Source organism: Gopherus flavomarginatus, chromosome 1 (assembly GCF_025201925.1).
Source record: "Gopherus flavomarginatus isolate rGopFla2 chromosome 1, rGopFla2.mat.asm, whole genome shotgun sequence".
NCBI lineage: Eukaryota > Metazoa > Chordata > Testudines > Testudinidae > Gopherus > Gopherus flavomarginatus.
Window position 1 is genome coordinate 163,141,860 of NC_066617.1, and position 25,258 is coordinate 163,167,117.

Sequence of the window (25,258 nt, forward strand, 5' to 3'; positions counted from 1 at the left end):
AGGTAATAACTTATACAGGAGACATTCCTGGGAACCAGCTATACAGACTGGGAGGAGAAGCTTTTAGGGGGTAATTTTTTTCTTTTTTTCAATGTGTTGCATACATGAAAGAGCTGGATAATAAAACTTGCTCCTCACAGAAAGCTGAGAGTATATTAAACCTGCATTGGTTCCTGGGCATCTGTGTTGAAACAGGTACCTCACTTGCTTGGCTCTCCTGAAGTAGTTTTATGGACTAAAGCACTGTACATATAGTGCACAGTGGCACTATTAGCATTTCAGAATGAGGTTGGGAAGCAAACTTATCTAGCTACAGCTACAAACTGAGGTGTAGTTAGTAAGGAGAGATGGTAACTCTCATTAAGCATAATTAAGCCTAATATAGACTGTAAACTGTTACTTACCTTAAACTTCTCTGCAAATAGTGTGGGGAAAGGGATTAACCTAGCAGATATGGACACTAATTACTACCTCCTTCATATTAAAGTTACCATCAGGAAGGTCTGTATCATAAATAAAACATGGTAGGGGATGAGAGACTGAGAAATATGTAAATTAATTGCAGAAAAATAGACCAAATTTAAAAAGAAAGTTGAGTGATGCTAGTGGAAGCACAATGGCACTCTGGCTAATTAGCAGGGCAAGTATGATAAATCCTTGACTTCTCACTGATAGAGCCTGCAGAGCCCAGTCTCTAATGCATAGCTGCCTCTGTGTGATTTAAATGAACACCACTTTTGGGGTTGTTGCTGGAGCACAACCTGAAGAGTGTACAAGTGTTTTCTTTTTTTTCTTAGAAGTTATCACCACATTTTTCTTCTGGGAATGAATTGTGACCATTGTAGATGTACTAGCTGATCTCTTGTTCTGAAAAAGCGTTGGTTTTTTGTGCAACTGACAAACCTAAAGATTCCAAAGATAGTCTTGTTGTATGGTTTAATAAGCATCTTCTTCAATACAATCAAGAAATAGTATGTTGAGATAATGATAAAAATATAACAAATCTTCATATGATGAGTTTGCATTTACCTATGAAAATATATTGTCAAAGGAAGGATGTTCTTGTGTCCAAAGGATGAGAAAAGAAGCCAAGATTCATGGGGTTTTATTTCTGAATCTTTCATCTGTGCATTGTGTATTACTTTGGTTAAGTCAGTCACCTTTATGTGCCTGAGTTTCCCCATCTGTTGAATGGAGATGATAAAAATTTCATAATTGTCTGCCCTTCACAACCGTTATTTAGTAAGGTCTTCACTTGGGACGACTCACGTTATTAAGGATTACTCAGGTAATTATGTCCTGCAGGATTAAGCCTTATTAGATTTTACTGTGTCACTATTGTTACTATTTAATACCGTTGAGTATTTTGTACCCAAAAACATATGTGCACATTGATGTTGGTTTATGGAAGCACTTAGTTTTCCATATATCTCTGTCTAGACCTCCTTCAGGTTCAGTCATGTCAGTATAAACACTATTCTGAGCTAACTCATCAGGGAATAATTGGGGGTATAAACTCATCATTCATATCCCAACTGGTTAGTTGACAGAGCCAGGTCAGGAATGGAAGTATGAGTACTCTGTTGTTTTAACAGCTGTGACATTATGACATTTTATTAATCCAGACATATTTGTGCAAAATTAGTGTTGACTTCTAGTATATATTACCTTTTAGTTGTTCATTGACTTTTATTATCTGTGCATATCAAAGGAGACATGGTAAATGAACAAAGAAGACCTGTTATTGGACAAGTTTTATTTGACATTTTGGGAAGCTCTTATTATAGGATTTCCTCCAAAGGAGGGTGAGGGAGAAGGTTATCATTAGTTACACTTCTGCAGACATTGTGCATTTTTTAAAACAGAAACAGATCCTTACAGTCTCTCAGCCCTTGATGTTCTCCCTCACTTTGTGGCCCCTCCCTCACTCCAGAGACTGCAGCTTCCTTTTTGTGGATTGGCCCTCCAGACAGGTCTCTATGTGGTTTCCCCTTCTGGGGTATAGAATCTCACTGGATCTGCTGTCCACTTTGTCCGTGTCTGGTAGAGGAACCTGGCCTGCCCAGTACTCTGAATTCCAGCCCAGGGACCCTACAACACACAGCCAACAGCTGCTCAGTTCCGAACCTTGCTGCTCTCTCTCTGGGCTATTTCCTACTCACCTCCCACAGGCATTCTTCTCCACTCTTCTGGATATGCCCTTCCCTGGGGGCCAGTGTCCCAGGGTCCTTCCTGCTCTCATGCACAGAGGGTGGCTGCAGACAACCTCACTGAAGCCATTTCTTTTGCCCGCATTCTGGCTTTATACCAGCCCAGTCTCTGCTCAGCTGAACTCCATCTTCCAAACAGGGATTGCTTCTCCCTCCTAAACTCCTCATGTGTGGCTTATCTCATGAACTGGCCCCTTTCTCAGCTTCCTTCACCTCTTTGGGGCTGGTGTGAGGTGAACACCCCATCACAGGCCTTAAAACAGATCCTCTAATAATGTCCATTGTAGGTCATGGTCTTAACATTTTCCGTAAAGGTTAGCAATCTCTCTCAGACAGCAATACAGGCAGTCTTTGACTTTACAGCATTCAATTTATAACGATCAGCACTTAGAACGTTTCTGAATTGACACCCTGATTTGACTTAAGACAATTGGTTTTGACTTTACAATGCTCGATCCTGCAATGGAGTGGATTGCGGTTCCGACTTCCGACGCAATTTTCAGGAACCAATTGTGTCATAAGTCCGAGGACTGCCTGTATCTTTCATTTGTCAAATCCACTGTCCAGTTTTCAGCTCAGGTTTCCAAAAGAGGGATATTGTTTCAAGCACTATGAACAAGTAGCCCTTTTCTGTTTCAGTTAGTCTTCTTCCACCCTACATCCATAATGTAGAACTTTTAGGACGACCAGCAACAATTGAACTTTTATTTCCTTTATAATGAGAATGGCCTGGTCTAAGAAGTTTGATTTTCGTTCAGTCCACACATTGCTGAAGATGTGTATCTGTCACAGGGCGGCTCCATCACGACCTGGTGGACCTCACTGCCCCGCCTGTTCAGATGGTTCTTCAGTCACAAATGCACACCAGGCTCTTTATCTTTAACAAAGGTGTGCATTTTTTCTCTATTACATATCAGTAACATGCAACACAGGTTTATAGCAACAACAGGCTTTCCTGCAGTCCTCATTCACTCTCTGAGCTTCCTTCTGAGCTCCTCTTGCATTCCCCTTGCTTCCTGTTTCCTTTCCTTGTATTCTTCCCAATTACCTTGTTAACACAGTGATTGTCACCCAGGTGCTCATAATCTCCCACCCGAAAGTATATAATTTTGCTCAGATGGGCCTGCAGCCTTCTCCAGGCTGCAGCAATGTTCGTGATCAGGGTGCTGCTGATAGCACACTGTCACAGTATCCAACTCCAAATCACCCATCCAACAAGCAACTGGGTAACCGATATTAAATCTTCAGCAATATATTTATAAAATGTACCAGACACCTAGTGTCTGGAACACTAAATCTGACAGCCCAAGGTAGATATGAAAAGATGAGTGATACCATTAGCAAGGTCTCAGGGCAACATGCTGTTGCTGCCAGTTTGAGGGAAGCTGGAGGGTGCTGGGATGTCTACCAAAATGCTCAAGAACTTCATCTTCCACAACAGCCCGTGGCTGACAATATTTGAGCTTTATCCCCTTTCTAGCTGATGGAAGAAAGAAGGAGCTTACTTTCTCTTCTCCCCTTCCAGTGCCTCCTGGCTGCTATGACCTGGATGGGTCTGTGTGACTTGGCTCCTCACTCAGCCTTGAAGTCCTCCTTTGTGAATAAGTCTTGAGGTCCTCTTTGTTAATAATGCCAATGTTTGCCTCCACTTTCCTAAGCAGCAGCATGACACTGTGAACCTGACATTCTCATTATTGCCCACAGGGCTTTGATTAGCAGCAGTGAAAATTACCCAGAATCTTGTTAATGTCATGTTATTGCTGCTTTGCAAAGCTCTGAGCAGTAGCAGAGTCACTGGAGCCATTGGCCTACAGAATAAGGAAAGGAATACTGCATTGAGTCACACTTGGTTTCTGTTTGAAATGTGTTCTTGACATCTGTAAGGGGTAGAGACTTTTTAAAAGAAAAGCTTAACTTCTTCAAGTACAATGACATAGGAATGGATTTGTCAGGTATTTATAGATGTATCATAATTCTGTGTAGCAGGTATAATAAAAATTTCCATCATAAGTGTACTTCCAAAAGCAAATAACCTTAGCTTCTTTTAGAAATTACGCTTAGCACCTACATGTTCAAAGCACTGAACAAACATTTAAGTAATCCAACAATTCACTGTGAGCTAGGTGTTATCCCCATTTTACAGATAGTGAAACTGAGCCACAAAGAGGTGTGCCCAACGCCACATAGCAAATCAGCAAAAGAGCTGAGATTAGAGCTCAGGGCTTTCCTGACTCCCAATGGTTTGTTCAGTCCTCCAGACCACATCACCGCTCAATAGCTGCCTGTTAATTGCTTCTGAGAGCATTCATGTTAAACAAATTATGAAACAAAGTAACAAGCCTGAGGAGGTCTGAAAACGTAAAGAATGGTTTGCACCTTCTCAGCAAAATCAGCGGAACTCCATTTCTGCAATGCTTCATTTCCAATTTGCATCTTAAAGATATGTGATCTCCTCCCTCTCCCAGCTTGGTGCCTCCATTGCCATATACTTTATCTTGAAGTGATTCGATTTTATTTGTACAAACTGCACTAGTCGTCTGCAATAAGGATGGCTATACACATTCATGCATTGTTCTGAAATTTAGGTAAAGATAATCCATTAAAATAAAAATAAGTAATGCTTATTTTTTTAATTAGGAAGTGTACTTAAAAAATAAGGACAAATCTAATTTGATCAATGAGATTTCTTGGTTGTCTGTTAAATTTCCTGACTAAATAACCTCAGAAGATGCAATGTTTCTGCCAGTTGTACCCAGCCCTTCCCACTCTGGATGAGTCAGTCACACATTTCTGGATCTAAATTTCCTTTTCCCTCAGTCTTTGTTAGTAATATGAAAAGAACTTGGTTTTGAAACTAAGTTGGCTTTTGAAAAATGATTATAGCTCTGTGAGAATGAAGAGAGAGAGATGCCCTCTGGATGAGATGTGAAATCAAAGTCTTGGCCATTAAAGATATATGGCACTTTTCACAAGAGTTAAGGGCATAAACCCCCAACGAGCTGGTTACATAAGACTTGGGTTCGTTAAGTTCTGCGTCCCTGAATTCCTCTTGCACTTTCCATTAAATATGTGAAAGGTTCTCACATGTTTTTTGATAATATGGATCACATCTGTCATCTGAAGATTTAGTCAACACTTTTCCAGTCCAGAATTGTTCTTTAGGAAACATTTTCTCATATGCTGCCCCATTGAATTTTAAATGTTCCAAGTAATGGGGCTTCCAGTACTTCCCTTGGGATACAATATCAGAGGCTAATAAATTGGACACACTCCACCATCACTTTGGCTTCCTCTTGATAAATAAACATCCAGCTTCATGGTAACTTCATCAGCCATATGGCTACTTGCATCAGAAATTTTGGTGCGCAGTCATATAGGCTTCCATATATTCTTCCCTAAATCACTGCAAGGGGGAAGCTCTCTCCTATAGAAGATATATATGGTATTTTGCTGTGCAGTTCCATAGGTTGTAGTTCTGAAATCTTATTCTGTGTGGTCTTTTTTTTCTCTGTTTTGTACCTCCCCTGAGATTTCTTGCAGCTGTTGCTTGATACCGCATAGCAGTGGCTGTCCAGGTTGAAGGAGGAATTAAGGAGGAATGATTTCACAGAACATTTTTGTGGAGTTATTTCTATCATTTTTGTTTTCTAGGAATATCCCAGGAGTAGATTCCCTGGTTGATAGATGTCAGATCACTGAGGAAAATAAACTTGTACAGGAAAAAAATCACTTTACAATAGCCATTCAGTAATTTTGCAACTTTTTTGCTATTATCTTTTTTCTTTATTATTACAGTCAGCATTAAATATTATAAAACACCAGCGTGACGTTCTGGATGTGTGGATCACTAATCCTATCATAGGTCTGAAAAAGCAAGTTTGTCTCTCATTCTTCTTATTTTCTTCTCCAGAATGATCAGTCTATGTGGAATGGTCTTCTTAGCATAAAGAACTCCTCTTAGTTAGCCTTGGGCCTCTACAGGATTTCCATCCCCTGGTGTGAGAGAGAGAGAGAGGGAGAGACTGAGAGAGAGAGAAAACAGTTTGCCAGGTGTTTCGACTTCTAGAAAATGCCCCTCCGCCTCTCCAGCAGTCGCTGCCTGGGGCAAAAGCCCATATACTGGGACACCAACATAGCAGGGCAGGAAAAATTATAGGCCTCCATGTGAGGCTATCAGGTAAAATTTGGAAGGCTGAAGTTGTTTGTTCACTTTCAAACTAACTTCTCAATCTTTTCCTCCCAAGTTTCTGTATTTGTTCCTTTTTCTTCCCTTTCTCCTTCAGTTTGTTACTCCTACCAATATTTATGTATGCATGTTAAGTGCAGAACCTATCGTAAATACTGTTGATATAACCAGCATCCTGATTTTGTGTGTTAGGCTCTGATTCAAGAAGGAACTTCAGCATGTGTCTAACTTCAAGCATGTGAGCACTCCCATTGACTTCAGTGGGACTATTTGTACAGTTAAAATCACCTGCTTAAGCACCTTCCTGAATCAGGGTCTTAGAGAGATGCCATTGTGTTTCCATTGCTGGCAAAAGAAGAAAAACAGCTCTCACTCCACCAGTGAGCTGATGCAGTGAGAAATGTAGGGCTGGATACCAGCTGTGAATGCCAGCCGAGTAGCATTGTAAGAAGTTATAAAATACCATTTCAGCCAGATTGCCCAGATGCACTTACAAAAGCTACCATCAAACTAGAGTTCTTCACTCCATTTATCTGTTTGAAGGTCCTAGTTTCATGACAAATGAAAGACTATTAAATATTGAGCAAAGAAATTTCACCTGGAGTCAGAGCATTTTAATAAATAAAGATTAAAGAAACCAATATAGCTCCATGGAATGTTGTCATTCCTATCCATACCTCTACATTTTCCTGTTTACTCTTATCCTTTCCCCCACGTCATCTGTTCTAATGCATCCTTCTCATAGATTCAGAGATTTGAAGGCCAGAAGGGACCTTATTCCATGCTTTTCTACTCTCTTCTAGTCTGTCCTCCTGTGTAACACAGGCCATAGAACCTCATAAAATAATTACTAGAACAGCTCTTTTAGAAAAAAATCCAGTCTTGATTTAAAAATTTCCAGTGATGGAGAATCCACCACAACCTTTGGTAAATTGTTCCAATGGTTAATTACTCTCACCATTCAAAATTTCATGCTTCATTTCCAGTTTAAATTTTTTCTAGGTTCAACTTTCAGCCATTGGTTCCTAATTATACCTTTCTCTGCTAGATTTAAGAGTCCACTCTTAAATATTTGTTCCCCATGTAGCTATAGATAGACTATAATCAAGATATCCCCTTAACCTTTTATTTACTAAACTAAATAGATTGTTTTTTTTTCTCTCATTGTTGTTCCTCCTTCATTTCTCCGTTGGTGACCCTGATCATTTGTGGCCAAATCCTGAAGTTTTTACTCCAGCAAACCTCCTATTAAAATCAATGGAGCCAGATTTTAACTCCCTGTGTTTTGCCTTCGGTTCTTACCAGGTGTTAAATTTTACCCATAGCAAACTATATGCATTTTGGGCCATACATTTAAGGCAACATAAAGGCTTTGGTTGTTCATTTACTTCTAGAATTAGTCTGTTTCCTTTTGGATCTCCATTTGGAAGCTGATTAGGAATATGCATGATGCTATAACATGCAAATTCTAATGAATAGGTGGAGAATAAGTATTTTCTGTGTGAAATGTTAGAAGTTTTGTTTTACTCATTTAAAGACAGAGATTTCAATATGCTTGTTTAACATTCAGCAAGCTCTCAAAGTTAAGAGTCCTGAGGGTACGAGGTGTTTAAAACAAAATAACCTACATGTTGAAGAGATAATTAGATGCGGGAGGGAAGATGGGAAATGTAGGGAGTTCAAATGGATGAGGGCCGAGATAATCTTAATGCCCCAAAGAACTCCACCATTCTCTTCCCGTCTCCCACAGGGCTGCCCTAGATAAACTGGCAAATGGATGCCCCCACCAGTCTGCAGTAACCCACTTGTAAATTAATGAACATTTTACTGCACTTAATATTTTGTTGATATAAAATATTATATCAATAAGCAATGTATTTTACTGCTAACATTTATCTTTTGGTTTTATTTTCTGCATGGAAATTGAATATATATTTTTGACTTGAGCAGCCTATGCCTGTGCATGGGAGTCTATTTTCAGTGAAGAACAGCATGAATTAGTGCGCAACTGTCAATAATAGGCCCTGCACCCCTGATTCCTGTCTTCAGTGAACTGAAAACATTCAGCCTACACATTAGATGCCAGCAAATCCCTTCATTGAGGAGTATCTGCCTTCGAGATGGGATTTGCAATATGGATGGCATCATAAATCACATGCATTTAATTCTGCTGGCTGTTGGGATTCTACTAAAATGTAATGCATGACGCTCCAGACAATGAGGTCCAGTGGAAAGAGCAGGGAACTGAAAATAAAAGAACCTGGGTACTGGTACTGGTTCTATCACTGTATCACTGTCTTTGGAATAGTCACCTCTCCTTACAATATCCAAGTTTCCCCATCTGTGAAAGTGGGAATAATGATTCTACTTATACATCTTTGTAAACTTATACATCTTTGTAAAAGCTCAATATATAGTTGGTGCTAGGTATTTTTATGTCTTGACACTTCAGTACTAAGACCCTCAACTGGAACCTCAGAGACTGGTTAGTGTGCAGTTGCTTCATGCAATTATCCTTTGGTAGAGTGCCTGCCATTAAAAACATAACATTTACCAGTACATTGTGATTGTGATACAGTGGCTTAAGAAAATAGCACAGTTACTGCATGTACTTTGTTTAATGACTGTTGTGTTTTTAAGCCAGGTAGAATGGACCTGAGGAGTGAAATCTGTTGTGTTGATCACTCATTGCTATCCATGCGAGTAATGTATTTTAATAAATATTTAAGGCTATATGTAGCCCTCAAAATGGCTTGCAACTCTTATTGACATATTGGGATTATTGTGTATTGATAGAAGACATTAGTGGCCCTTGAAGTGGTGCTGTGAGACTCGGGGAACATGATGAAAGTAGTAACCATTACTGTAGTATTTTTTTTTTTACACTGCAGCACAAAGGCAAGGTCAGTTCCTCAGAGGCATAAATTGGCATAGCTTCATTAAATTAAACAGAGTTTATGTTAGATTATACCAGCTGAACATCTGGCCCAGGATCAACAGAAAAAGGAACATACTGCTACAAAATCCAATATGGCAGCAAATGTACTGAGAATTGGAGTAATGACTTGAGGAATAAAAGTTCTGCCATTATGGCTGTAATTCAGCAAGATGATTACATGTGCATAATTTTAAGCATGTGACTTCAGTGGGAATACTTATTTCCTTTCTCCAAAGTTACTCTCATGCCATTCAGTACCTTGCTGAATTGGAGCCTATCTTAATGATGATTTTGATGGAAAATCCAGGATGTCACTTCAAAATAAACATTGCAACTTTATCCTTCTATTTTTTTTAACTACAGACATATTTGTTCAAATGCCACCTATAAGCCTTATGTATGAGTGAATGATGACTAATATGTTGGGAAATTTTGCTTTTGGTTCTTAAAACATAACTCCCAGTAAGGTACGTCTAATTTGTATGAAAATTTGCATGTACATAAATCTTGATAAGAACTGGGTATCTAACTTTGTTTTGTACATTGTTGCCTTTGTATTAAAATATGTAGCTAATTTTTAACCTGAAGAGGAGCTCTCCTGTAGCTTAGTTAACACTTGTAAATTCCTATCAACTGTAACCAAAATTAAGAAACTTAGTGGAAAAAGTGTCTGCCTTTATAATGATTTTTCCATCAGTGTGATTATTTTAGCATTAGCTACATAGCAAAAGCTATCACTAAGTTTGTGAAACAGCTCCAGAAGTTCTGACCCCTTGCTTTCGGTTGCTCTTGATTTCCATAAAAATTAATTTTGGAGGGGCTGAAATTTTCCATGCTTGGTGACATCTGAAATGTAAATTGGTTGGGGAAAATTTCTTGAGCTGTTCTTTTTATACAAGGCTGGGGAAAATATCCTTTTTCTATAATAAAAAAATTACATGCTTTGTCTTACATAGATAACTCATAAATGGCTGGACTTTGAACTGCGGTGTGTACGTAGTGCCCATTCTGGAATATGTCCATGTATATCTAGAAAGTGTATATCTAAATGGGATAAATACTCAAAGAACAATTCAAAAGCTACTCAGATGCCTTACAGGTTGCAGTGGATACAAACTGTGTCTGCTTTAAACTTCTAATAAAGCATCAAAATGTGATCATTTGTGCTCTGAAAGGTACATATAGATAAATTAACCTTTAAACCATCTCCAGATATAAAATATAAGCTCAGGTTTTTAAGAAGTACCAAAGGATGCGTTGACTGACAGTCAGTCTTTATCACTATAAACTTTCCTGTATCTCACAGGAATTTATATACTGTAGTGACTCTTTGTTCTCAGTATCAAATGCCATAATTTTCAAATAATGGTGAGAAGAGGGTGGGGGAAGCAGAACACAATGTTCTGCTATTGTTTTAGTTCCCTAATGATCGCACGCTTCATAAAATTAAATGATACCTTAGCTGAAGAATCATTGCCTGTGAGAAAATAAGGTAGGGCCCAATCCAAGTTCCATTGAAGTCAATGGGAAGATTCCTATTTATTTAAATATGAATTGGATCAAGCCCAAAATTCTCACAAAATTTAAAATCCAATATTAACATCGTACAATGTCATCATATCCTCATATCATAGCTATAATAACCATAAATAATTAATTTGGTTAAAAATACGCATAATATATACAGACAATTTCAGCATAGTTATAAGAAAGGTGTAAATTCCATTAAGAACACTATAGTTAGAAACTTTTCTAGCAAAATTTAATCATGCACAATATAATCTACATCTTCTCTCATAAGTACCCCAGTGTGTTTTAGAAGTTTCAGCATAATAATAATTAATACTTATTTCAGTTTTTTAATCTTGAGTCTCAAAGTGCTTTACAAAGGATCAGTATCTTCATTGTATGGTTGGGGAAACTGAGGCACAGAGCATATAAGTGACTTAGGGTTATACAATAATTTAGTCACTGAGACCTGGTCTACACTACGGGGTAAGGTCAAATTTAGCCGCGTTAGGTTGATTTTAAAAATGAATGTGTTCGCACAACCAACCCTGTTCCGTTGACCTAAAGGACTCTTAAAATCGACTTCTGTACTCCTCCCTGGCGAGAGAAGTAGCGCTAAAATTGACTTTGCTGGGTCGAATTTGGGGTAATGAGGATGTAAATCGACGGTGTTGTCCTCCAGGAGCTATCCCAGAGTGCTCCATTGTGACCACTCTGGACAGCACTTTGAATTTGTATACCTAGCCAGGTACACAGGAAGAGCTCCTGGAACTTTTGAATTTCATTTCCTATTTGGTCAGTGTGACAAACTCAGCAGCACAAGTGACCATACAGTCCCCCCAGACCCGTAGAGTGTAGAATGTTTCTACGCTCCCCCTATCATCTCTGGCCCTGAGGTTATCGCAGATTAGAAGGTGAAAAAACCACACTCGCAATGACATGTTTTCCGAGCTCATGCAGTCTTCCCGCATTTATAGGGCACAGCTTAATGCATGGAGGCATTCAGTGGCATAGGCCAGGAAAGGACATGATGAAGCGTCTGTTGGGGGAGCAAACGGACATGATGATGAAGCATCTGTTGGAGCTTCAGGAAAGCCAACAAGAGCACAGACTTCTGCTGCATCCACTGTATAAACCGCCTACCCTCATCCCCATGTTCTATAGCCTCCTAACCCAGATGCCCAAGAATGCCGGGGAGGTGATGAGGGGACATGCTCCGAGCATCCAGCCACTCCACTGCAGAGGATGGCCAAAGCAACAGAAGGCTGTCAGTCAAACACTTTGATTTTTAGTGTGGCTACAATAAGCAATGTGGCCTTGTCCTTCCCTCCTCCCCCACCCCACCTGGGCTACCTTGTCTGTTATCTATTTTTTTTAATTAATAAAGAAAGAATGCATGGTTTCAAAATAATAGTTACTTTATTTCGAAGGGGGGAGGGTGGTTGGCTTACAGGGAATTAAAATCAACAAAGGGGACGGGTTTGCATCAAGGAGAAACACACACAATTGTCACACCGAAGCCTGGCCAGTCATGAAACTGGTTTTCACAGCCTCTTTGATGGGCAGCGTGCCTTGCTGTGCTCTTCCAATTGCCATGGTGTCTGGCGCAAAACGATTGTCTGCCATTGCTTTCATGGAGGGAGAGGCGACTGACGAAATGTACCCCAAACCACCTGCGACAATGTTTTTTGTCCTATCAGGCATTGGGAGCTTAACCTAGAATTCCAGTGGGTGGCAGAGAATGCGGGAACTGTGGGATAGCTGCTCACAGTGCACCGCTCCGTAAGTCGATGCTAGGCATGGTAGTGAGGACGCACTCTGCGGATTTAATGTGCTTAGTGTGGACATATGCAATTGACTGTAAAAAATCGATTTCTAAAAATTGACTTCTATAAAATCGACCTAATTTTGTGTTGTAGACATACCCTAAATGAGGAATATCATTCATGTCTACCGATCCCAAGTTCAGGGTCTATTCACTGGTCCACTGATTTTCTACATAAAAGACAGTAAAGTACATCTGTGACCCAGTTTGAACAAAAATGGTTTGAACTGTAATTATAAGTCTCTTGACTTCATTGCGGTTGTATGCAAAAAACAGAGGGCAGAATTTGTCTTCTAAAATATTGTGCTCAAAGGTGGTTCTAGGTGTTCTGCTTCTCAGAGCACAAAATGTTTCTGCACCCTGAGCAGTGTATTAAAAAAAAAAAGGCCAGGTGGCCATGCAACATGGCACCCACACCATGGCTATTGATTTAGCACCCTTAGAAGTTGGTGCCCAAGGTGACCACTATGGTTGCTCAATCTTGAGGCTGGCACTAATTGGGTGGAGTTTGCTCATAAAGGTATCTTAATTTTTCAAGTAACATTTTCTGTATATTGGACCAGAACAGAAGGTTAGTAGGAGATAAATACCTTGGATTATAAATAATTATGTGTAAGGATAAAGCAATACAATGCACTTGAAGGAACAGCTTGGCGTTGCTATAGAGTGAACATGTATTAATCCCAAAACAGAAGAGTGATGGCTCACATGGTACCATAGATGCTCTTCAAAAGTAGTCTCCGTGTTTGCTTAGATCTGGATAGAGTACCCTATAGGTTTTTTAATATCTAGAATATATTTTGATTTTCTTTATGGGATAATGTCTTAAGTAACCATAGCTTGAGTAAGAAGGGACAGTCTATAACAGATCTAAAATTGGGTTATAGCCCTGCTGGGGCTGAATAGATAATTGATGCTCTTTTAAAAAGTATGGTAGCTTTTACTGTGGAGTGGCATGTCAATGGGACCCTCTGTGGTCTGGCACCAGATCTACTATGATTTGAGAAACTATTGGGGAAAACAATAGCTTTCACTTGACTTCTGTCTGAGCCACGTTGAGGCTCTCTCCTCCCTAAATTACAGCTGACCATCTCATTTTAGAGAGGAAAAGGTGCCTCCAGAGTTGTAGCCAAACTACTGGTATTTGGCTGATACCATGCTGCCTATGGATGCTTATTGAGTGTTCAGAGAGAGCCCCTGGAATTGTTGATGCCATTAAATGCTATCACACAGTGGGTGAACTTCTATCTGTTTTCCTTGAATAACTTAAGAAGTGTCTTTGTCTGCCATTCAGTCAGTGGCAACCTTAGATTCAAAGAATGAATAATCACTTCCAGCTGTCCTGCATTAACACATAACTGGAACTGTTCTTTCAGTTCTCTTGCCAGTGATAGCATTAAAGGAGACATTCTCCAGAGAAAATGAAGACAAATTTTAATACAGGAAGAGACTATCAAGTCTATACTAGGGCTGGAGACTAAGATCTCCTTCTGATGACTAGTAGCACTGTGTATGTGTATTGTCAGGATTACTTTGGTAGTTTTAATCTCTACTAACTGGGCTGAACCAAATATTGCACAGCCCCAGAATTCTTTCAGATTTGCCCTCCCCAGCACAGGAGGAGACATCTTTGTTGTCATAATCTCTTAGGAGGAGGAGAGAAGTACTGGAGGGTCCTGGTAACCTGCCAAATGAGGGATTGCAAATCCTTCTGTGAAACTTTTCTATAGGATTCCTGAATCTCAGGCTTTCATTGGGATGCCCTATGAACTTTCCTGTCTTCAGAGACAACGGGTTTTGAGAGTTTGCCCTTTTAAAAAAAGTTGAATACAGATTAGGGAAAATCAAAGTCCCCAGACAAATCTTGAGTTGCAGAAGCCCAATGGGAAGTGTCACTTGTTAATCCATGATATTGCCTCTTTGAAATAACCAGATCACAAAAGTTGAAGTGGTCTGTAGTAAAACTGCTTTTGAGGACCTTATTACTATGCATATTCCCTGGAAGAGAATAAATTGTGGTGCAGATGCCTTCCTTGCCTAGAGAAGGGGATGACTCTCTAATGAGGAGAGCAGCTTGGAAGCAGAAGGCAAAGAATGAGCCTGCATTGGAAGCTCATAGTGATTTTATTGCAAACGGTGCCACCTACATTTTTTTTCTTTAGCTTTTTGGTTTCTCCAGGAGTTGCCTTTCATTTATCTGATGGAAGATGAACTGTGGTCACAGGTTATGCACTACTTTTGATGTAAAAATCTTTTGGTTAATCAGGCCATGACACTCTTATCTCATACACTCCCACTGCAGTTTATTTACAATCACAGCCATGGCTCGATGCCTGTCATACTGCCTAACCAATGTAGTATCAGTGCATTCTGAGAAGATCTAGACAGCTACTCCAGTCTCTGTTGCTGCTGGAAAAGAGGGTTGTGGGAGTTGTTCATGATGCCTCTTCCACCCCACCTCTTCTACCACACAGGATACTTAGATTTCTTACATAAATCCCATAATTGATTGCCCTTTTGGAGGATACTTTCCATTATAGAACCTGTCTGGCAGTTCAGGTTGCTGCATCCTCTACTTTTAGGAGTTTCTGCTTAAGAGCTTTGATGATAAGCAAGGTGGTATGCTGACAAACAACAAATGTAAACTGAAGTGGTACATGAAAGTGAGGGTCACAGAGAGGAGACTGCACATGCAGATGTTTGGGTCTCAATATATTGCCAAAATTGACTGTGGGGATGCTAGCTTGTGGACCAGACCAATTTGTACCCACTGGAGGAATACAATTGCGGTTGGATTGACTGAACGACTGGTTGAGAAACCTTTGAATAACTAACCCTATTTTCATCGTTATGTGACTAGAACTATCACCATCATTAGAGCATTAAACCATATATAGATGAGCTGCTTTTCCAGGGGACAAGAGAGTTGCAGTGTTCAGCTGCCAAACTGAGCTATGGCCATGTCACACACAATAAGAAACTTAGATGCCACCATAAACAATCTTGAAAATTATGTATATGGTTAATTTAGGAACAGTTGCTTTGCCCAGGAAGATTTAGTTTAGTTGTAGAATTTGGTTTTTAATAGGGCCCTGTTTTTACATAGAGATGAATGTTTCCTTAGAATAAATGAAAACTTTACACATTTTAGCTCAAACTGTGCTCTGCTAAGCCTCCCACATTTATACCCATCTTCCTGGCAGTCATCCCAAAATATGTTTGGGTTGAGGCATTATGCATTACATTTGGTAAGGCTTTAGCATTCCCTCTTGCTCACATCAATCCTTATTTCTGTTTGCTCTTGTAATTTACAGTTAATGAAAATTCTAAGTTTACCTTTGTTTTTGTTGGCTTCTGTACAAGAGAACCCTTCAGCCCTTGCAGCCTTCCATCCAACTGGAAAGCAGAATTCGAGAAAGCAAAATCTAACAGAGTAGTTCCATTTTAATCAGCAGACTTGATGTTTATGTCAGTATGATAGCAATCTTGGAGAAACATTGAGTGTCTTGCTCCAGGCTTGACTTTACTTACTGGGGTGAGTAGGCTTACAAAGCATCCCAAATGGACAGTAGCCCTCAGTTAATCATAATGTAACAGAGCCAGTCATGAAGTTCCTAATCAGTTTCTCCTCGATACTTACTCAGACAAGACTCCTGCTCAAATCCACAGGAATTTGCCTAAGTAATGACATCAGAGTGTGGCTCAGAATACACTCAGATGACCTTAATGTGATGTGGATGATATTGACAAAATAAACCATTCTGGAGCCATTACAGTCTCTCCTGACAAAATATTTAAAAATATTTGCCTCATGGATTTTCAGTCCTGAAATAATTTTTCGGTCTCCTGCGTACCACCCATGCACAGGAACTGTATATTTAAAAGATTACTATGTTAAACAGGTGTCTGCACATATACAGTATGTATAGTGTGTGTATATAATTATGTGTTTATATATATATATATAAATTATACACACTATGCATGCTGTACACTTACAGTTTAACATTATACACACATATATAAAATAAAAACAAAATTCCTACACATACTAATTTTTAAAAATTCTGCTTAAAAATATAAAGTTCTCATTTATTTTAGTGGTCATACAATGTTCCAGAGTGGTGTCTTTTCAAATTTAAAAAATAACTTCTTGGATAAAAATGTAGACAAATTTAGAAGAATTATTCAGTCCAGTAGAAATTGTAATATAGTCATGAATTCCTGAAAAAAAACCAAGTCTTTGCAGACCTGAAGAAGAGCTTTGTGTGAGCTTGAAAGCTTTTCTCTGTTACCAACAGAAGTTGGTCCAGTCAAAGATATTACCTCACCCACCTTGTCTCTCTAATATCTTGAGACCAACACGGCTACAACAGTGCATACAAAATCTTCACAATGGCAAGCCTTGGTTTAGCATCATGTGCACACCACTTTAGTCCAGTCCATTGTTCTTACTGCTATAAAAGTGTAGCTTATCAATATGGGCTCTGATCCAATTTTAAAACTTAATTTTCTACTGTTTAGTTCATCTTGTGTAGCCATTACTGATGCTGTGTAGTCTGATGCACTAGAGGACAAGGCATGGGAGAAGAGCACTCTTTGCACCTGTTTAAAATCTCCAGGGCTTTGTGTGGTTCCTGGGCAACAGGCAGGAATCCTGTGAAAAGCTAGGCTGCACTTGCTCAATTGTTACTGGCAGCTGTGAATTTGAGAGAGCACACAGCAGCTCCTTAGCAGGTTGCTTGTGTTATATGACAGGCACTGATCATGGCAAACTCTTGGCTGATTTTTCTTCATTTTTACCTATGATTAAGGCTGGGTTGCTTGGAGTTGCATACTTAGCCAAGAAAAGAATTAGAGAGCTCTAAGGTGAGTTTGTCATTGGTGAGGGGCAGGGAAGTGAGGCAGGGATTAATTGTGACTCGGTGCTTTCTTGACTGGCAAATGAGGAGAGAAGCACAGACATTCCTCACCACAAGGTATTTTTCTCTACATTTTGTGTTCTTTTCAGGATCTTTTTGCAGTGATGCCATGTGGAGCACAAGGGCTCATTGCCTGGGAACAGTATGCTTTTTGTTTTGGTTTGTTTGGTGGGCGAGTGTACAGTTTAGGTTGGAAATCTCTCATATATATTTTTTTTTATTGTTGGTTCTGATCTCTTGAGGTTGGCACGTCTGTCATTTGTCTACTGGGGCTAACAATCACATCAGTCTTTGCTGCATGCCCGGTCTGGGTCTGCCCTCAGCATCATCTTAGCAGCTGATTCAGTCACACAGCACTTCCATGATTGGCAAATTCAGACCACTTCATCTTTGTATCCGCTCTACATTATCTAGTATAAACATCCCTATTCTGCCCTACTCAAAGGAAGTCAGTATTTTATCAGTAGATTTGAGCAAATTGTCCAAATCTCAAAATATTATGAACTATTGACATCCCCATCCTCATAATGGCAAGCCTGGCATTTCTTTGAGATTGCTTTAAACCCTATTTATTCTCATACTGGTTCAGCCCAGAAGGACTGGATGCACAATAGCCTGTTTCTACTTAAGCTTGTATCAGTGTCTTCTTTTCTGAAACTTCCAAAAAATCTCCTTTAGACACACAGTGGAGCTGATGACAGTACAAGGTGTTACAACCACTTTATTAGCCAAGATTAAGAAAGAGTGGAAGAGTATCTGACTACTAGATGGGCAAGTGTTGGCAAGGACCTTTACTTGATATCACTGTTGAATTTCTTAATTAAACACAATAGAAATATGGCTATTAAACAATAAGAGTCAGTGTGGTGTAATGGACAGAACACAAGGCGCCAAGGAATCCTGTGTTCTCATCCCAACACCATTGTGACTTGCTGTATGGTCCGAGCCATGTCGCTCAACTTCCCTGTGCATTGATTTCCGCATCTTGAAAATGGGGGTAATGGTGGTTGGCTCCCTCACAGGCTTAATTCTTGAATGTCAGGAATGTTGAAATTCTTGGATAGGAAGTAGTATAGAAATAAAAAATATTATTGTAAACTCTTTTTAATTGTGTCTTTAAGTCCTGTGGCGTTTGCATAAATTCAAAGAGTGTGTCTACTCTCATACCTTTTATCATCTTAAAAACTCAAGTCACAATGTAGAACTGATAAATGAAATTGTTTTTAATTGTTCACTTTATTAATGTAACTTCTGTTCACCATTCACTACACTTGCCTACACTGTAACTTCTGTTCCATATTGTAATTCAAACCCCATTTTAAAACACTCACTCCATTTTGTAAAAGCTTCCTCCAACCTTCATTTTTGCAAACCTTGCTGTAATCTTATTAGTTTAGTTTAGATGTGTGAATGATGACGGAATCAACCTCCAGCCCCAGCCTGTCCTGATGAGATAAAGTTCAAATACCAATGGCTGAAGACCTAGACAACAGCCCTAAACAAAGTAAGAAGCATCCACCCTAAAAAGAAAAGGACAACAGAACAACAGAAGGAAGATCAAAGCCAGGTTCAAGCCTGAAAGTCACTCCTGCAATTGATGGGTGATCAATCTAAACCCAGAGGCAGCGTGACAGAGCAAGACCTATAGACTTTGAATCCAAACTAAAAGCCTATAAAAAAGAAGGGTGAGATGGGTAACATTCTGCTGCCAACATGGAAGAACATCGGTGCCTGCCCAACAGAGATCCAGCTCAGCCTTGTGCCCAGCTTTCCTGGCCAGTTAGCTGCCACAAGCTACGAACCCAAGCTGCAAAATCAAGCCATGAACTTAAGCTATCTTCAGGACTGGTAACTATGTAGCAGCTGCAGAACACCTGATGAATGTGGATGTGTGTGTGTGTGAATATGTGTGTGCGTGTGTGTGTATAGGTATTAGATATAATGTGAATGTGTGTGTGTGTGTATAGGTAATAGGTATAATGTGTGTGTATAAGAATTAAGATATTAGTTATTAGTCATAAATTGTTATCATAATAAATGTGGCATCTTTGCCTTGTCCCCTTTAATAAGATCCTGCTGGTTTTTACTGGTCTAATATAATTGGTATAATTGGTATAACAACATTTCTTCTTCAGGATAGAGGCTCTTCAGAGTTTATAAGCCACTGCTTTTGTGATTGGTCAGTGAGGGAAAGTAAATCAGTGTGGAGTGCCTGATAATCTTCTGAGATCTGTGGTTTTGGGTCTTTTATCTGCCCATGCAGGGTGAAATTCTGGCCCCATTGAAATCAATGGCAAAACTCCCCATTGATTTCAGTGAGGCCAGGTTTTTATCTGCAGTGTTTAATTTTGGAACAGTAAAACGTGTAATATCAGTTTCCAAGACAATATATGCGATACCTTTTAGTTCTGTAGTTCAATAGCCTTTGACCTTGTTGAGCACTCACATTGGTGCATTCGTGAGTGCTCCATGCATACCAGCCTACTGTACATACTGGAAGCATAGAAGTTAGCAAATTCATTTTGATCCTATACCACTGTTTTTAAAGTGTCAAAAGACAAATATTTGTAAGACCTCTTCTGTTAGGTTAGGACATGTTGTAAGCCAGTAATAATAGCTGTGCTGCACTGTACATGGAAGTCATGAGTTGTGTGTTTACTAAACACATGATGATATGTGTTGCATTTTCATATACTGATTCCTTTTACATAAGGATGATGTAACACAAGAACTGTCTGACTTCCACTGTAAAACCTGCACAGGTCTGGAAGGTGGAATGCAAAGTTTCTTCAGAGGCCCATGTTCATTCTTCTCTATAATTCAGCCAGTGGGATTGACAGAGAGTGATACTTTCCGTGGTGCTGTTGGAGCAGTATTAGACACTTCACTTTGGCCGGCAGATGGCAGATGAAAGTGAAAAGCAAATTTAAACAAAATCATAGGTGGGGGAGAAAAGGTTCTGGAAAACAATCAAATAAAAACATGGAGCATGATTTTCTTTTGAAACTCATAAAATTAATTCATGTGCAAACACAGATTGCTTGGGTCTTTTTAACGAGGGTGAACCTTTCTTATGAAGCATACAGGCCTCCAGTCCCAGCCTCCAATGAGGCAAGTTTGCAGTCTTTTTTTTTTCATTGCTGGAAATTCTTAACTGCTGCAATGCAAACAATATCAGAGAGCTAATGTTACTTCACTCTTCATGGCCTATAGTTGTGTGGCACCTGTAATGTCTCTTTGAATGTGCATTATGTATTGTTATATCCTGAGACAAATCAATAGCACTGCCTTAAATCAGCCCAACACCCAAACAGAACAGTTGAACACGCATGGTGTTAAGGAGTTTGGAGCAGTGGAACTGATCTCATAGAGTGGCTTTTTTTAATACAAGGCTGAAGTGAGCCGTGTATAACAGGCCAGGCTCTGTTACTGTTCTCACTGCAGGTGTTCAGATGGAGTCTGTACAGTGAAAGGCTCTGTAAGGAGACCCAGCCTCTTGGAAACATTGAAGTGCATATGCAGGACTGGCACATTCCTATGTAGTTAAGAAGTTCAATAAACTTTATTTGCAGTGGGTGGATGTTAGTACATAGCTTTGTCATGGATCTACCGGATTCGTGCTACACCCCTAGCTTTGGAACAGTCTCTAGGAGGAACCCGTTCAGTGTGCCAGACCTCTTCCTCCAGGATAGGCCATGCGGCCTCACTGCCTCCTAAGACTGAACCTTTGCTTCAGCACTCCTGCTTCGTAATGTGAGCTCTGTTCAACGAGTCCAACAGTTATAGACTCCTTGTACACTCTTCAGGAATTAATGCAAGTCACCAAGTATTTACAGTGACACTTAGGCAGTGTTGTCAAAACAATAGGGATTATAAATCAGCTGGGACACAGGATAGCAAGTCCTTAGGTTAGCACAGAGAAATGAAGGTTAAAGCTTCGTCCATTCTGATTAGCTCAGAGCCCCAGCCAAGCTGTAGGTGAACCCCATGTTCAGGCTCTGTGTCTTTCTCAGTCTGATCTCCTTGATCAGTTTCCTGGTGAGAGTCCAGGAGCCTCACTTCCTCCAGAAGTCAACACTCTATCCTCCCACCTTGACTCCTTTGGTCTCGAGCTGGGGTCTCAGCTTCCCTGCTGAGAGGCAGGGAAATCCATCTCCCTCTGGGTTGTTGGTTGCTTGGTGCCAATGTCCTGTTGCATTGTCTTCTTGGATTTTCCATTGATATGGGGTCAGCCTTGGCCAGTCCTTTTTAATGACCCACTCGTACTCAGACAGCAAGGTGACACATGCACTTATGTCTCCCAGCCTGCCCTGAGAGCAATCTTAGTCCCTTTTCTCCCACTGGGTAGCCATGCAAAATACAGAAGAAACTGAGACATACATGTGAATTTTCTATAAGATTTTATTAATCCTACTTCGTCACAAGCTCTTTTTAGTGAGTAGTACATTCCTGTGTATTAACATTCTCATATGCCCCCTCATTCACAAACTGCTTCTTATTAGCATAAGATAGGGAAAGGAGGGTTATGACTAGGCTGTTTGTATTAGAGTGTGTGTGTTTTGCCCTATGTTGTCTTTAATAAAGATGGCTAGACTTTGATTAAAATAATGCTACTTTTCCAAAAATCCCCATCCTAATGAATTTCAGCTCCTCAATCCGCATGCCTGTTTGCAAACATGTGAGGAACTCTCAAAGGTCTAAGCTGTTGGATGCCCAGCAGGAGCCATCATCTGCCACCAGTGCAGAGCTGTCCTGACTGCTTAGTCTTGTCTCTGGTAGTTACTTTTGAACTACTCAACAGAGCACTGTGATGGGCCACAGTGTGCTACGTGCCATGTAGGTACATCTAGCAACAAAGGATTTGGAGGATGCATGGCATACAGCACTTGCCAAGGAAGCAGTTAAAAAAGGCTATCAAGTATCACATCACTGTCTTTTTAACAACTTCTGTAATTTGTCAAGTCCAAGGTGAAGACTATAGTGAGACAGTAAGATCAACAGCAAGGGATTTAAAACCTTCTTTAAGAGAGGTTTGTTAATGCATATGATTTATTGCTACAAAACTAGAAATACAAGCAAGGAAACGCTTGGAGTAGAAGGTAGCAGAATAGTATACCTTTCCAGACAAGCGTGTGTCAATTCATCTGTATTTACTCTGCTCATTGATCATCCTCCATTCCTGAACTAGCTTTATATCAGCACCTGTCAATGAAGATTTGCTCTGGCTTCCTTGAATCTGATGACGATTCTCAGCATGGTAGGCTCTGGACATCTTCTTTATGAGTAGTTGTTGGCCTGATTTATACAGATAGGACACTGAGCCAAATCTTAATCTCAAATTTCTCTTCAGTTAGCAACATGAAGTACTTTTTTCCTCTGGTGGTGGTGGTGGTGATTTTTTCTGGCGACCTTGTGTTCTTTTGAAACCCTGACCAATGGATATTGAAGGGGCATAGGATGGGAGAGACTAAGGCCTGGGCTACACTAGTGGGGGGGGGGCAGGGGTTCGAACTAAGATACGCAACTTCAGGTACGCTATTCACGTAGGTGAAGTTGAACTATCTTAATTCGACTTACCTGACTGTCCTCAGGGTGGCGAGTCGACTGCCGCAGCTCTGCCGTCGACTCTGCTTACTCCTCCTGCCAAGCTGGAGTACGGGCGTCGATTCACGGATCAATTTATCGCGTCCAGACAAGACGCGATAAATCAATCCCTGATAGATTGATCACTACCAGCTGATCCGGCAGGTAGTGTAGACGTACCCAAAGTCTTTCTTGTACAATCCAAAATGCATGATCTTTGTAGGCATTTATATTATCATCCTGCAATTCTTTATCACCTTCTACCCAAACATCCCACCATACTTTTCAACTGGTAAACCTCATAACCCCTTTTGGGACTACGTCTGTGTGTGGTAAGGAGTATAATCCTGGTTTTACTGAATGAGGAAAGTAACTCTGCCAAGCCACATAAGGAGACTGTAACAGAGCCAGGAATAGAACCCAGGTCCACAAAACCATCCTTCCTGCCTTTACTGTAAACTTACTGTGGCATTGTTGTGGGTAACTCATGCTGACATTAAGAGCAATGTGAATTTAATATATCAGTTTCTCTGTCTTATAAATGAAGAGAGGTTTTTTTCTCCTTCCTTTGAAGTTTTCAAGCAGAACTTGCTGGTGACCTAGTTTTGCTAACAGTTCTCTTAACTAACCCCTGTACTCACTCATACGTTTTTTTTTCCTCTTCCACTCACTGTCTGTCTAGCCTGGTTTAAAATTTTCATATATGTACTTTTAAAAAATTGATTAGTTGGAGAGCTGCCCGTTCTTCTGCGCTGTATAATAAGGATTTAAAAACTGCACTCTGAATTCTGTATAGTGTAATTAAAAATGACCCAGATTTGGACCTGAGAACACCAGGACTTAGCCAGACTTGCCACAAGCTAAGTTCTGATGGCAGATGGGGACTAATGAGGACACACTGTACTCCAGAATTTCCCAGCTGCTTGGCCCCTTTTTGTGCAAACAAGGTTTGGAGTGAAGTCCCAATCCCAAGAGCATGTTTAGCAAATACGCTGCACCCAGTGTTTTGGGAACACTGTCAGACTGTTTCAGAGTATTTTTAAGGCCTGAGCTCCAAAGGGCTTTCTCAGTATATTGTAGCATTAGTGCAAACATGCTACCCCCGAGCTTCCCTCTTATCCCTGGGGTTGGAAATGATCACCTGCTTCCAGATGTATTTGGATTTTTCTTTTTCCCTCCAAGGGAGACTTACACTTCATTTTAACAGGGCACTAAAATCAGAATGGACTTAGTCTCCCTTCAAGCTGTGGGGCTCTTCAACCAGTTCAATGTCCTGGGACTATTCAGGCAGATGTAATTGAATCAGTTTGAAGCAGCTGTAGCTGGCATGTGATCTCTCAGATTGCTAGCACCTGCTTGTTTTTCTCTAACTCTCACTAGAGCGAAAGTAGTGCCAAAACCAGCATTGGTCTTGGAGTGGATAAAGCACTCCAGATCGTGTGTCCCATTCCCCTTCCAGCCTAGCCACCTCATTACTGGTGCCTGAATTAAGGTTGTTGGTGGTGAGCAGGAACAGGTTTATGCTTCTCCTCCTGCAACTGCTTCCCTCCCCCCTTAAACCAGTGCGCTGCCAATACAGGCTCTTCTCTTCATAAGCAATAAAAGATGGCTTAATAGTGATCAGGTGCTCTGGGTCCCTCTGCCCTCCTTAGAAAATTGGGAAGACTGTGCCTTGCTGTATCAAATTAAAACACATGCACCAAATTTATTTGTTGCTCTAACAGTCTTGATGGCACAATCGGGGTTTGTTAATGTCTAACAAATGGCCAGGCGGTTCTGGGGTGTTCTGTACAATATTCCTGTTCTCTGGTGGCGAGACTGGTAGATTTTACTTATTGTATTGCTGCCACAATCTAAACTTTATTATGCTAAGATTTGAAAAGGGAATGCGAGTCTCTTGGTTTCCTTCCTGTATTGTGTGATCTATCATAATCTTACATTCAGATTAAACACACTGGTGCACTTGGTCAAATACAGTATCAACACACCCTGGTGTGGGTTTTGGATGTGAGATTACAAAATGGCATATTGAAACATTAATTTCTTAATATATACCTCCAGTGGATTCCCTTCACTTTCGGTATA

General features: G+C 40.2%; 1 protein-coding gene across 15 annotated transcripts in view; it reads left to right on the plus strand.

The window, feature by feature from the left end:
• The window catches only part of ZBTB20 (zinc finger and BTB domain containing 20), a 670,053-nt gene that overhangs the window by 133,555 nt on the left and 511,240 nt on the right, over positions 1-25,258 (plus strand). Inside the window, exon 3 of one of the 15 annotated variants that reach the window (XM_050957914.1) lies at positions 3,003-3,098. The exons of the other annotated variants lie outside the window; for them this stretch is intronic. The gene's annotated coding sequence lies outside the window, so the exon portion shown is untranslated. The remainder of the gene's footprint in view (positions 1-3,002; positions 3,099-25,258) is intronic. 15 annotated transcript variants of the gene reach the window in all.